Below are 15790 nucleotides of genomic sequence, written 5' to 3' on the forward strand. Positions count from 1 at the left end.
TGGAAGGCAAAATGAAATTTTAATTGTTACCATTCGATCAGATAAAATAACTAGAAAGAGGGGAAGAAAAGACAAATTGATTTTGGGATGCGAAAGAGGTGGAAAATATAAATCAAAATCAACATTAACTTGTTCTCATAAGGAAAATTATCCGTTTACTCTCAGATGTATACCGTTAAGTGTCGGTGAAGGATGGAAAATTAGTATTTGTTGTGGAACACACAATCATGATTTACTTGATACTGTAACCAGTCATTCTTATTTAGGGACGTCTAAACGAAGAAGAGAGGAAATTTTTCAATGACATGACAAAGTATAAGCTTGCACCCATATTTATATGTTTTGAAAGAGAGAAATAAAACTATGTGCATTGGACAAGAAGACGAGAGAATTCAGATGTTTTGAGCGATATATTTTGGACGCATACTGATTGTATAAAGTTGTTAAACACATTTCATTTTATTTTGATATGTGATAGCACATACAAAACAAATAGATATTGGTTATTATTACTTGAAATTGTTGGTGTCACATCTACTAGTTTGACATTTTCGGTCGGGTTTGCTTATTTGGAACAAGAGCGACAAGATAACTTCATCTGGGAATTTGAAAAGGTACGACAGTTGTTCAAATCTGATACTTTAATTTCTAAATTGTGACTGATAGAGATCTTGTCATGATGAATGTGATTAGTGTTGTGTTTCCTACTTTAATACATTTGCTATGTCGTTTTCATATTGAAAAAAATGTTGGGACAAGATGCAAATAATATGTGAAAAATGATAGACAAGAAGAAGTAATGGATTTATGGGGAAAAAATTGTATATTCAACTAGTGTGGAGGAGTATGATCATCACTTGCAACACTTTGAGCTAGTGTGTGCCGATATTATTCTTTTTGTTGATTATGTGAAAGATTCATGGTTAACACCTTACAAAGAAAGATTTGTCAAGGTTTGGACCAATAGAGTGATGCATTTGGGGAACACAACATCTAATAGGTATTTTTAAATTATGTTTTGTTTTGATTTGTTTTAGAAAATATGATTTACTAGTTTATGTGATTTGTTTAAAATTGTGTTTCTTTAATTTATTTGTAGAGTTGAGTCTGCTCATTGGAGATTGAAAAATATGTTGCAAACTAGTTTTGGTGATTTTTGTAAAAGTTGGGATGTTGTGAATATGATGTTGAAGAACTAAATATGTATCATTCAATCTTCTTTTGAGAAAACCATTAAGGATGTTGAGCACGGGTATGATTCACCATTTTTTCAAAGTCTACATCATTGTGTATCAAGGAAATGTTTTAAAAAATTGACAAATAGTTGTAGAGGGTGAATATTGTAGGTGCTGATAAAACAAAATGTGGTTGCTCGGTCAAAACAACTCATGTATTACCATGTGCTTGTGAGTTGGCAAAGTTGCAGATATCTGGTAATGTTATCCCTTTAGATAGCATTTATGTTCTTTTGGAGAAAGTTAAGCATTGAGCATGAATTGGAGGATGAAGAATCTTTATCAGATTATGACTCTTCAGAAGAGTTGGAAGCAATGAAAGCGTACATGAAGAAACACGACATTGTTTGTCAAAGGATATTCATGACAAAGGTGCGTGAAGTTGTATTTCCACATACAACATCAATACTTGCACCACCAAAGAAGGTGAGAACCAAGGACGCTAGTAAAAGGAAAAAATAATTTAATACTCCTTGTGATCCTTCATATTGGGAGTATGTTGATGCCTCTCAAGAATCTGCAAAGCAACCATCTCAACGTTCTGCAAGACAACCATCTCAACATTCTGCAAATCAATCATCACAGTATTCTGCAAGGCAACCACTTAACATACATTTTCCTACTTTTATACATCCGTATATTGAGGAGATAATAGATGTTGTGCCTGATGGAAATTGTGGGTTTCGCGCAATTGCAACATTGTTAGGTTGGACATAATAATCTTGGCCTTTAGTTCGATCACAATTGGATACAAAGATTCATCAACATCAAGATCTTTATTCCAATGTTTTTTATGACAGTGTTGAATCAGTGCGAAACTCATTGAAAATATCAGGATTGGGTGCTCAAGAAAAAGATATGTGGATGTCTATACCAGACTTGGGTTACATGATAGCAACACTATATAATGTCATATTGGTGTCGTTGTCTCGTAATCTGAATATGAAGTTCGTTTCGCTAAACAAAGCATCATCGAAAGAGTCTTCTCTTCACTCTTTACTAGCAATTGGATTTGTCAATGAAAATAATTGGGTACATGTAAAATTTATGATTAGTGTTGTTTATTAAATTAATGTTTAATATTTTCTTGTTCAGATAAATTAATGTTTAATATTTTCTTGTTCAGATTAAATTGAAGTCTGATTGTCTTTTGCCACCTACCTCACAAAAAATGGAAAGACTTTTATAGTGAGTGTGCAAGACGTGGGAAATAGCTTATGCAGCACGTATGATGCATTGGGAATACATTGATTCATCATTTATCAAATCATCTTGTATTTCATTAAATGAAGATTAGAATATCTTGTATATCATTTATCATGGATTATTAGAATATCATTTATCATTGGTCCATCATTTATTAAATTATCTTGTTTTATCATTTACGTTTTATCATTTTGAATGTCTTTTATTATGGATTAACTCAAAATAAATGCGGATTAACTCAAAATAAAAATTCATAAATAACACAAAATATTAAATGAAATTCACATAACACAATCACTAAATGAAATCATACATAACACAATCACTAATCTTCGTACAAGAGACTTAACTCACTTAATATGTTATAAAGTTCACTAAATGGAGCCACCAAATTTGTGTCCCCACGTACAAGCTCAACTGTTCTACGGTCTCGTTCCGATGATGGACCAGCATGTGTAGCAACAGCATGTACAGAAGATAATGGATCAACATGTGCAGCATCAGTAGGTGGACTCGAAGGTGCAACAGCGAATGGAGGGAGGATTAGAGGATGTGAAAAACTTATGTACCATGCATAGTATTCTGAAAGTGACCTCTCCAAGAAAAGTCGCAATAGAATATAGGCTCTGAAAGGCTGCCACAGATGATTTTATAGTAGTCTGCCACACTCAATCTATATTGTTCGGCATCGGAGGAACGTCACGCGGAATGCACTGAATACGACCAAACTGTTGTAGCTAAAATATCACTAGAAGGGGGATTGAATAGGGATTTTGCTGTTTAAAAAGGTATTTTACGTGTTTTAAAAATCTATCCTCTCTGAGAGGATGCGAATCCGAGGATGGTAATTTAACCTTTGAAATTGAGCTGATTAAAAGATATAGAAAATATAGAGAATGACAGACATAATTTTTATACTAGTTCACCCAATGAAGGCTACGTCCAGTCTGCACATACTTGTGAGATTTTACTAAAAATCAACTGATTAACCTCTCACAGAGGTTGATTACACTTTGTGTATTATATAGCCTCACCAAGCTTACAATCTAGTTTCTAACTAGTTCCAACTATTTCCAAGTGAATCTCATGTGGAAATTACAAAGTGATATGAGTTTGATTGTTTCTCTTTTCTTAAACACTTTCTAAAAAGGATATTTCAAAGATCTAGTGAATGATTATAGAAAGTATAAAGAGATGATGGAAATTGCTCTTGATAGCTTTAAGATACTTGGTCTTTTTATGCAATTTCGTTGTGTGTTGATGATGAAGAGCATATTGCTTTTTATAGAGACTTTGAGATGACATTTCCAAGTGACAAATGCTTTATGACCGTTCGGGTCTTCAATCAAAAAGTCCAAGGTCTTTCCTCATATTTACAAAATTTTCATCCAGTTGTCCTTGGACTAATGCAGTCCATCCTCTTGCACGAGGTTCAGAATTCCTAGGAACTTGGACATGTGTTGTCCTTTTCTTTTTCTTTTCTTTAAGACATGTAAGAGCTACATATTTATCTTATTAGCTACTGTCTTTTTGTAGGTTGATGATGGGTCATTTTCAGCATGTGAGAGATATGTTAGGTCGCTTTCAATGATGTTGGGTTGCTTTCAAAGATGTTGACCATAGACCCATCCTAGTATAATTCGTCCTGGTACCTATTCTTTTGCCTTCTGACTTCTTTATTTCAAAAGCTTTATTTATTCATTATTTAATATTGTTTTGCCTTCACTTAATGAATTAAAAAAAAAAATGTTTGTTTCAGTGAGGATGAGTATTTTGTAGATTTGAAGCTTCATCCTCTTACGAGGTCATCCCCTCGAATTCCAATCCTCCAGATTTGAATCATATTTTTCTCCTTTTTGTATTAATAATTAATAACTTGTTTTCTTATATGAATTCACTCAAAAGCACAAATTAGTCATTAACCACAATCATAATATTTTAAATAATTTTGTTATCATTAAAACCATTTGAGAGAGATTTTGTCTCAACAATCTCCCCTTTTTTTATGATGAAAAAATTATTTAGATTATGATTTTAAATATGAAAAAAAATAGAGATAAAATATTTATGCTCCCCATAAATCATAAGAGTAATCATTTTAAATTTAAAAATGGTTACTCCCCCTGAACATATGCTAAAGTTTTGAAACATGAATTTGAACCATAAAGAGACTTCATATTAATGAGATTGATATACCAAAACGGTGGTTCAAAAGACATAAATATTAACTAGCATAAACAAGAGGATTGAAATAGTGGTTTCAAAAAGTATCATCTTAAACAAAAAGTTGATAACAGGATTATCATAATCTATCTCCCTTGAATTTGTCAACCATCAAAAACATTGGAAAGATCTATGCACCTATTTGGACGGAGGAAAGTCATCAGATGAGGACGAGGTTGAAGGATGAGGAGGATCGGTTGAGGAGGTTGATCTGGAAAGACATGAGGATGACCTCATGGGGTTGATAAGATTGTTGGTGATCCACTCTAAGAGGAGGATAAATGATCAGAGTTTTGGAGTGATTTGATCAAAGAATTTGAAGGATTTTTGTAGTCGTTGAAAAATAGAGGAATAGTTATTAGGCATTTATTATGGGTTAGTGTAGTTTGTAGTTCCAAGAGAGAAGTAGTCGTTTTGCATTTAAAGCTCATTGGAAAAAGATGTATAGGAGAGAGAGAGAGAGAGAGATACAACGAAAAACGTGTAGCATAAACCAGTTTTTTTAAATAAATTTAAAACGATCCTCCTCAAGAGGTTGGAGCGTGCAGAGGATGTTTGGAGTTTGAAAATTTTGAAACAGATACAAGAGAAATATAAAAAAATTTAAGTAGTGGAAGGTTAGAATTAAAAAATAAACGTTAAAGGAGGAAGAATAGGGAACCGTTGATGGAATGTGATGATGATAGCTATCCATTTAGTTTGTTTCTAAATATCCATTTAGTTCCAATGATGGATTTGTCTAGAGGATGGAGCACAAGATTCCAAACTTTGTTTCTTTCAAATTGTGACGGCTCCTCCATCATGGCTTCAACACATGATTTGTCACAAATTACTTGATCAATTGTTTTGAGTTCAACTTGTGATATCATGGCCATGTTAGTATTTTCTTTTAGAGAATTTTTTGTCCTAACACCATCGGCAATATTTCCAATTATCAGATCAGGAGGATGATGCGTTATTATTTTCCATCCTCTTGGAGGTTGCTGAGAGGTTGGATCAGAATCATCCTCCTCGTTTGGACTGTGTACTTGAGAGGATGAATGTTCATCTTCTTCATATTTATCCATATTTTCTAAACACAAGTCATCAAACTCATAAAAAATAATATGCATGGATTCCTCCACAGTTTGAGTCCTAAGATTATATATTCTATAACCTTTTGACATTGTGGAGTATCCTAGAAAAATACCTTTATTAGATTTTGGGTCAAACTTTTCCAAATTTTCTTTATTATTTAGAATGTAGCAATAACATCCAAATATATGAAAATAGGAAATATTTGGTTTTCGGCCCTTCCATAGTTCATATGGAGTTTTGTTTAAAAAAATTATAATGGATGCACGATTTGAAACATAACAAGCTGTGTTGATAGCCTCGCCCCAAAAGTATTTTTCAATGTTGGGTTCATTTAAAATAGTTCTAGCCATTTCTTGTAAAGTTCTATTTTTCCTTTCAACAACTCCATTTTGTTTAGGAGTTCTTGGGCAAGAAAAATTGTGAGAAATACCATTTTCTTCAAAAAGATTTTTAAAGGATTCATTTTCAAATTCACCTTCATGGTCACTGCTCATTGAGACAATTTTTTATCCTTTTTCATTTTGAATTGTTTTGAAAAAATGGTGGAATTCCTCAAAAGCTTCATCTTTATGTTTTAAAAATAAAACCCATGTAAAACGAGAGAAATCATCAACAATTACAAAACCATATCTTTTTTCACTAAGACTTTGAGTTTTGATAGGACCAAAGAGGTCAATGTGAATAAGTTCAAGAGGATGATTTGTTGAAACAATATTTTTTGAGTGAAAGCTACTTTTAACTTGTTTTCCTTTGACACAAGCTTCACATACTTTGTCTTTCTCAAAATTAATTTTTGGAAGACCTTTAACTAATTCTAACTTTGATAGTTTAGAAATAGTATTTAAGCTTGTATGACCAGCTCTTTTGTGCCAAATCCATTTATCTTTATCAATGGATACAAAATAAGATTCAATAGGTAAATCATCCAAATATAGCTCATATAAATTCTTTTTTCTAAAACCGGAGAAGAAAACTCTACCCGAGGATGAAAGTTTAACCTCGCATAGAGTAAGCTTAAAAATAACTTCAAATCCACTATCACATAAATGACTAATACTTAGTATGTTATGTTTTAAACCATCCACATATTGAACATTTTCAATTTTAGCAGAATTATTTTTACCAATAATACATGTACCTTTTATTTGAGCTTTATTATTGTTACCAAACGTGATTGATCCTTCATCCTTTATCTACAAGGAAATAAAGCAATGTTTATCCCCTGTCATATGCCTTGAGCAGCCACTGTCCAAGTACCAAGGCTTTCTTTTGTTGATCAGAGTATGAACCTGCGTTAGAGTTTAAAAGTAACTTAGGTACCCATATAACATTAGGTCCTTGTTGGTTAGTTTTTCCTCTTGTGAGGATTTTCCTTTTGTGATAACAAATAGAATCATGGTGCCCATGCTTACCACAGAATGAACATCCTTTCTTTATGTTGTCAGCTTTCTTCTTAGCATGAAATTTTTTGAAAGTATGCCCAAGTTTTTTGCAAAAAGTGCATTTTGGTTTATCCTCTTGTTTTTTAGACAAGAAAAAAATTTCATATAATTTTTGTTTTTGAGAACTTTTAAATCCAATACCAGCTTTGTCAAAGATTCCAGATTGAGATCCCATTATCTTTTGAAATGTTTCAATAGATTTAACAAAGTTGATAATGTCATTTTTTAGTTCTTCAACCTCTATTTTCAAGATTTCTTTTTCTGTGTCCTCTTCTGGATGATGAATTTTGACATTCTTTTCATTTAAAGTGTTGGTTGCTCAGATGATTTCTCATGAGATAACTACAAATCTAGAATGATTTTTTCATACTTCTCATTCTTAGCTTGAAGTTCCTCATTGAGTTTCTTTATTTCATAAAGTTGATTTTTGAGAAAACCACATTTATGAGATAAAGTATTTGAGTCATTTAAAAGATTGTCAAATTCAATTTCTAACTTTTCACAAGTAGGACATAATTCTGAGATGATTACCTTTTCAGTATCTAATTTTGCCATTAGACAGAGGTTGGCCTCTTCTTCCTTCTCTTGCTCAAAGGATGACTTGTCAAAGGATGACTCATCATAGATTTATTTTTGTAGGAAAATCTTCTTGAGTTTCATTTGTTTAGATGACACTTAGTTTTGTAGTTTCCCATCTTGTTGCTTCCAAAACAAGTTATCTGACTTTTGTCAATTTTTTCTTTTTGAGGAGATCCTTTATCTTGTCCTCTTCGATTTATCATCCTCTGAATTCTTCTGGAAATCAAAGCGAGTTCACCCTCATCCTCAGATAGAGGATACTCCGAGGCTTTCCTTTTTTATGACATCTTCAGTCTTCTTGGAGGATGAACTTTCTATTTGGCTAGATTTTAGAGATATCATTTTTCACTTTTTGCTTGGTTTGTCTGCCATCAACAATGGTTCATGAGCTCTTAGAGTTCCAATTAGATCTTCTAATTTCATGTCAGCCAAGTCTCTTGCTTTTGTGATGGCAGTCACCATTGGTTTCCATTCTTTTGGTAAACTCCTTAGAATTTTTTTTATCCTCTCTTGAACAGAGTATATCTTTCCAAGAGATCTTAAGTTGTTTAGTATGATTGTTAACCTTGAGAACATTTCATCAATTGTTTTATCCTCATTCATTTCGAGTAAATCGAAATCTCTTACTCTCATGTCAATCCTCGCTTCTTTTACGTGGTTTGATCCTTCATGATGGATCTTCAGAGTGTCCCAATGTTCCTTAGCGTTTTTGCATTCTTCAACTCTATCATATTCTTCCTTGCTCAAAGCACACGTTAAAAATAAATGAGCTTTAGAGTTTAGGAGTACCTTAGCATTTTCATCAGCCGTCCCTTGTGCTTGAGGTTTCTCGTCGGAGGTTGCATCTGTGTTGTTGGTTCTGATGACGTGATCCCCGTTTTCAACCACAAACCACATGTTGTAATCTTGTGATATGATAAATAGTCTCATCTTCCCTTTCCAATGGTAGTAATCTGTGCCATCAAAATAGGGAGGTCTGCTGAATGATCCTCATTCAGGAATATACTTAGCTTTTGACATTTTTTCTTTTGATCTTTTTCTCTTACACAGTTAGATGTAATTTTCTAGAGAACCTTGCTCTGATACCAATTGGTGTAGCTAAAATATCACTAGAAGGGGGTTGAATAAAGATTTTTCTGTTTAAAAATGTATTTTACGTGTTTTGGAAAGCTATCCTCTCTGGGAGGATGCGAACCCGAGGATGGTAATTTAACATTTGAATTTGAGCTGATTAAAAGATGTAGAAAATATAGAGAATGACACACACTACTTTTATATTGGTTCCCCCAATGAAGGCTATGTCTAGTCCTTACACACTTGTGAGATTTTACTAAAAATCAACTAATTAACCTCTCACAGAGGTTGATTACACTTTGTGTGTTATATAGCCTCACCAAGCTTACAATCTAGTTTCTAACTAGTTCCAACTATTTCCAAGTGAATCTCATGTGGAAATTACAAAGTGATATGAGTTTGATTGTTTCTCTTTTCTTAAACACTTTCTAAAAAGGATATTTCAAAGATCTATTGAAGTATTATAGAAAGTATAAAGAGATGATGGAAATTGCTCTTGATAGCTTTAAGAAACTTGATCTTTTTTTGCAATATTGTTTGTGTTGATGATGAAGAGCATATTTCCTTTTATAAAGACTTTGAGATGACATTTCCAAGTGGCAAATGTTTTATGATCGTTAGGGTCTTCAATCAAAAAGTCCAAGGTTTTTCCTCATATTTACGAAATTGTCATCCAGCTGTCCTTGGACTAATGCAGTTCATCCTCTTGCACAAGGTTCAGAATTCCTAGGAACTTAGACATGTGTTGTCCTTTTCTTTTTCCTTTCTTTAAGACATGTAAGAGCTACATATTTGTCTTATTAGCTATTGCCTTTTTTTAGGTTGATGGTAGGTCATTTTCAACATGTGAGAGAGATATGTTGGGTCGCTCTCAATGATGTTGGGTTGCTTTCAAAGATGTTGACCATAGACCCATCCTAGTATGATTTGTCCTCGTGCCTATTCTTTTGCCTTCTGACTTCTTTATTTCAAAAGCTTTATTTATTCATTCTTTAATACTGTTTTGCCTTCACTTAATGAATAAAAAAATTTTGTTTAAGTGAGGATGAGTATTTGGCAGATTTGAAGCTTCATCCTCTTACGAGGTCATCCTCTCGAATTCCAATCCTCCAGATTTGAATTCGATTTTTCTCCTTTTTGTCTTAATGTTTAATAACTTGTTTTCTTATATGAATTCACTCAAAAGCACAGATTAGTCATTAACCACTATCATAATCTTTTAAATAATTTTGTTATCATTAAAACCATTTGAGAGAGATTTTGTCTTAACACAAACTGTCGAAGACATCGCTCTGGAAAATATGGGACTAAGACTCCACCACATCGAAGATATCCAGAAAACATCGAAATCGATAAAAATGGATGATTAGCTCGATCATCATCATATGGTGTAAACACTACATCCTCGAGCAACAAAGCATCAAGTCTCCGACGATATGTCAAAAATCTGCCTTCAAAAATATGTTTTGCAATCAACCTACATGCTCTTGGAAGATGTGCATGAATCATTCCTCTTTCGCCCCGCTTACAGATCATAGGGAATTGCTCGTAAATCCAGCACTACAACATAAGTAACACCATAAAATAACACAATTTAATAAATAAATAAATAAATGACATAACTTAATATAAATGATATACTTGTAGTAGGGTCATGTAACCTCTCAACTGTCGAGTGTCGTGGACAATTCCATCTCCCAGATTTTCATAAAGGAAAACCAATATCGCAAAAGCCCACGAATAGTCCCGACAACGACGTAAATCAATAAAAAATAAAAAATAAAAAACTAATATATTTCGTCTCAACACGCGTATGTGTTTTATCAGCGAAAATAATGCAACCAACTAAATGCAACAGATATGTTCTAATCGCACACTCAAACTGGTTCGTTTGAATGAGACGACTATATAAATCACGCAACTATTGCAATCTATATTGGGCACATTTATTATAATTAATCTCAACACATGTTTCCTCTCATGTTGCACCTAAGTACTCATGTGCAGCTCTTGCAGCATTATTAGTGTTCATATTCTCAAGTGCATCAAAAAATTTACCATGGGGTGAGATGTGAAGGAGAGTTGTGACATCGTCTAAAGTGATAGTCATCTCTCCAAATGACAAATGAAATGAGCTGATCTTCTTGTGCCATATTTCAACAAATGCGGATATCAGACCAGCATCAGCCATAGTGAGCTAGCTTGAAGACAGATGCACCAACCCAGATTCCCGAATCCAATGCTCTATAGGATGTGGCATAGGAACTTCGGAAAACTTCTTAAGCTTCAACCCATGAGTAATAACTTTTAACGATCCACGATCCTTCGAGTAATTACAGAATAATTAATTAATTAAATAAACAATTAATTAAATAAAATTAAATAAACAATTAATTTAATAAACTTAAATAAACAAATAATTAAATATAATTAAAAATTAATTAACATATACCTCTCCTTCCCATAGCCTCCGAGCCACGTGGTGCTCATATTGTGTCATCACATGTGTCACTATCGGTCCCCCGGAGAATCCGGTCTGCTGATCATGCTCATCAATACCATCAGCATCATTAGCATGTGCAGAAGCATCATGAATATCATCAGCATCATCAGTATCGGCAGCATGTGCAGCATAATGTTCCTCAGCCTGCTCCATCAGTGGAGACTTAGGGACATCCTCCTCCATCTGTGCATGCTCAGTAGGCTCAACGACATCATCTTGGACATCTTGTCTTCGACGACGCTGCCTAATTGGATAATTTGCTTCATTTCGTCGTATGTTTGATGTTGTTGGTGGAATTCTATCTGCACCATCACCTCTATCACCTAACAAGTTGCAAATAATTTAGCCAATTGCACCTTTCATTCTAGACACTGCAATATATCAATATATTAATATTTAAAAAAATGGAAATAAACTTAAAAAGAAAAGAAAAAAAAAAGCATTTCAGAACTTTCAGAAGGCCAAACTTTCGAAACATGTTTCAGAAGTTTCATTGAATGCCAAACTTCCAAAACAAATTTGAAACTTTCCATGCATTTCAAAGTTTCAAAACTAGATTTTTCGAAACTTTTATTTTGTTCGAAAGTTTCTGCATTTCGAAACTTTCATATTGTTCAAAACTTTCGAAAGTTTATGCATTTTGAAACTTTCATGTTTAACGAAACTTTCGAAAGTTTCATAATTTCTGGGAAAAATGTACTTCGAAAGTTTCATCATCCTAGAAACTTTCGAAAATCTGAAAAAATATTGTTTCAAAAGTTTGAAATGTTCGAAGGTTAGTCTTACTTTTCAATTTCGAAAGTTTCAAAGTTTCGAAATTTTGGTAATTTGATATTCGAATATTTTAAAGTTTCGAAGGAAATGTGTAAAAAAAGGAAAGTGAAAGTTTTTGGGGATTTTTATAGATAACACTATACAAAAAATTATCTTTTTCATATGACTTGGGGGGTGGGAGGTAAAACTGGAGGAGTTCACGATACAATTCTCTAAATTAAATTATTTTTTAGTCAATTTAAATTTTGATCCAAGTGAATCAAATAGCCCATAAATTAAGTGATTTAAATTCGTGGATTCACATATTAGTCCGATATCGTGTAACTTTTTTAAAGAACAATTACTATATTTTTTCAATTATATATAATTTGAACCGATTAATAATTTTGTGGTAATAAGTTTTATATGTATATCCTTTAGATTTTAAAATTATAGTTCATCGACTCGAAGTGGATCGTGGGGGCCAATTTATTGGATCATGTGTTACAGATTTTAATTGCCGGTGTTGCTCGCATTTGAAGTCTAGTTTTATGAATTTATTATTAAATAAATATTCAAACTTTGAATATTTCTACCCAACAAAAATGGTGATTGCCCAATTAATGTAAGGGCCAACTCGCTACAAAGTGTGCGGTTCATGAATTTCATGTGAATTATATCATACTAGTACACTGTTTATTTAACGTCGATATATAGTCAAATGAATATTTTCTGACCTAATCAAGGAAAAATTGAGACAAGTTGCAATTGTGTTATGTCCTATCGGTTATTTCATGCATGAGTGGAATATTAATTAATTTAGATAATAACTGTTCCGGAATAAAATATAAATAAAAAGATGAATTAAAAAGTTGATTTATTTTATTTGAATTTAATTAAATATATAAATTTTTTTAATTATATTTATTTATATTTTATTTTAGACAAAGTATTAATTAGTTGAGAGCATAGATGTACACGGACTGGTTGGATTACTTTTTGTCAAAATTGATACTCAAAATCGAAATTTTTTTATTGGATTTAATTAAGTTTTCAACTACATCAGATCTAAACCCAACTTACTCGATTATGAATGGGTTGGATTGAGTTGAATTTATAGGTCATTAAAAAAATATTTATAAAAAAATAAACTAGTTAAATTTAAATATATGAATATTTCCAAAATCATAAAATTTTATCACAACGTATCATTTAATATTTAAAATACATCCACAAACACAAAAAATACTTAAATTGATTAATAACAACAAATCTTCAAATAAAATTCAACAACTAAATTATAACTATGCATTAATAATAAATAAAAATTATTAAATAATTTTTTAGTCCTTATAAATATACAGTTTTTTGTTTTTAATCCCTCTTAAAATTTTCATCAAATAATGGTCCCTCAAATATTTTACATTTAGAATTTTGGTGTTTGCTTTTAAGTCAACTCATGCGTATCATTTGAGTTTTTGAATGATTTTTTACAATTATATTCAGGACATTTTAAGAATCTTCCCTATAAAAATTTGGAAATTTTTAATAAGGGATTAATTAAATATGAAGTTTTTAACTTTTGGTGCTTAAAAATTCATATTTAATTCATCTTTTGTTAAAAATTTCAAAAAAACTGTGGGAGAGATTCTTTTGATGTTATAAAAATACTTGCACAAAATCAAAATTGTAAAAGTAAAACATTTGAGAGACCATTGTTTGATGAAAATTTTTAGAGGAATTAAAAACAAAATATGGTATATTTATAGAGATCAAAAACTTATATAACCCAAATCAAAATATATATGCTACATCAATGGTTGGGTTCGTATGTCTACATATTTAATATATTAAATTCTCAACTTTAACAATCATTAAGTTTAAATTAGTTGGTTCAACTTAGACCCAAATTTAAATGAATTGGATAAAAATCCACGTTAAATCAATTTAGATGATGGAATTCATTGATTTATCCTCCCCATAAGAGTGATCAGTTAATTGAGTGTCGCAATTAATTACTAGTAGTATGCTATTGTTGCCTATTGTACTTGTCAAAACCTTCTCGCTATTTTAATTTCATATTCAATATAACTACTTTCGTGGACAACTAATTAGTGAGACCATGAAAGTACTTAGAAAGTAGGTGATATTTCTATAAGGTTCAAGTAAAGGGCCTAATTAGAGGAAACTTTTAACTAGTGGAACTCATTCAATGATCTATGAAAAAAAATGGGATCTAGTCTAAAGGGAGAACTCATCAAACAATTAAAGAAATTAATATGATTTGGTGGTTCAAAGGAACCACTTAGGATGTTTGGTTGAATACGGTTGAAGTTATTGTTGTATCATTCAAATAATTAACAAATCAAATCTATGACTGAAAAAAGGTCTATGGTAATTTGGTAACTAATAATTAATGTAAATAAACAAGTTTCTTTAATTTTCTACCTTTTTAAAGGAAATTTTTACTTAAAATAGTCACTTTTGTTAATTTGAATAATAATATGTAAAATTCACACAACGGAGCGAGTCGAGAATAAATTTTGTCTCCCTCACCACCGACTCATCGAGAGAGAAAAAAACTCGCACATTCCTCTTTTCCTTGTCATGGTTGAATTTGGTGGTCCCCGATTCTGATTGGGGTCGGGTTTTTCCGCTCTAATTTTACCCCGTTCAAATATAAAATAATAAATTTAAAAGGTATATTTAATAATACTAGTATAATAAAATAATAACAATTAGACAATTAAAATCACATTTTCTATAAATATGAGATTAAAAATTTATAATATACAAATATTAAATAAAATGAAGAGGTACATAAATATAAAAATTTTAAAAAAAAATTAATTTCCTATAGGATTGGATTTGGAGGTAAGTGTGAGACAAATATCAACACCTACAATCCCATCTGATTTCCTTTCATAGTTCGAATTTTAGACAAAATCTACGCATGTACTCAGTCAAAATAGTTTTCTCCATCAAAATAAAAACGAATTCGGTTGATATCTAGATATGTAGATTGTATTGCTATCCCTATACCACAACATATACATATCTATTGAGAGATAGCAAAGCATTAGCCATTATGAATGGTGGACATACACTATGTTGGGTTGCAACAAGAGTCTAAAACATTGAAAAATCATGTCATGGAATTAAGGAGTATCTTTCATCTTATACACTTGCATCATAAGCTCACATACATTAATGAAACACACCATTTGATCGTCACATTGTTAACAAGATTTTTGATACACACAGTCTATTATTTAATCAAACCAAGCTCTCTAACACCTATGTTAGGTAACGAGAGGAGCATAAACATGCAAGATCACCATATGATCTTAGAACAACTATATAAAATAATTTTGACACTACCATCTTCAACTAAATCTTAAAAGTATTTATTATACAGATCATCTTAATTATATAACATTTATATTTTCATCTATATTATGTCTTCCTCGTAGTTGACATAGTATCCAAAAAGAAATACAAAACAATAATCATCCCATGCTCTTAATTATGATTTATTAATAATCAATAAAACCGGCCAAAAACACCTTGTTAGGGAATTGATCTTCTTCATGGTGATATGAAAATTTTATTTCTACCACTCTTTCTATACAACTATACAACAATGTATGAAATTTTCTTCTCTGAGAGGATCAACTCCAAGTCCCACATTGTTATTG

Source organism: Cicer arietinum, chromosome 4 (genome assembly GCF_000331145.2).
Source record: "Cicer arietinum cultivar CDC Frontier isolate Library 1 chromosome 4, Cicar.CDCFrontier_v2.0, whole genome shotgun sequence".
Taxonomy (NCBI): domain Eukaryota; kingdom Viridiplantae; phylum Streptophyta; class Magnoliopsida; order Fabales; family Fabaceae; genus Cicer; species Cicer arietinum.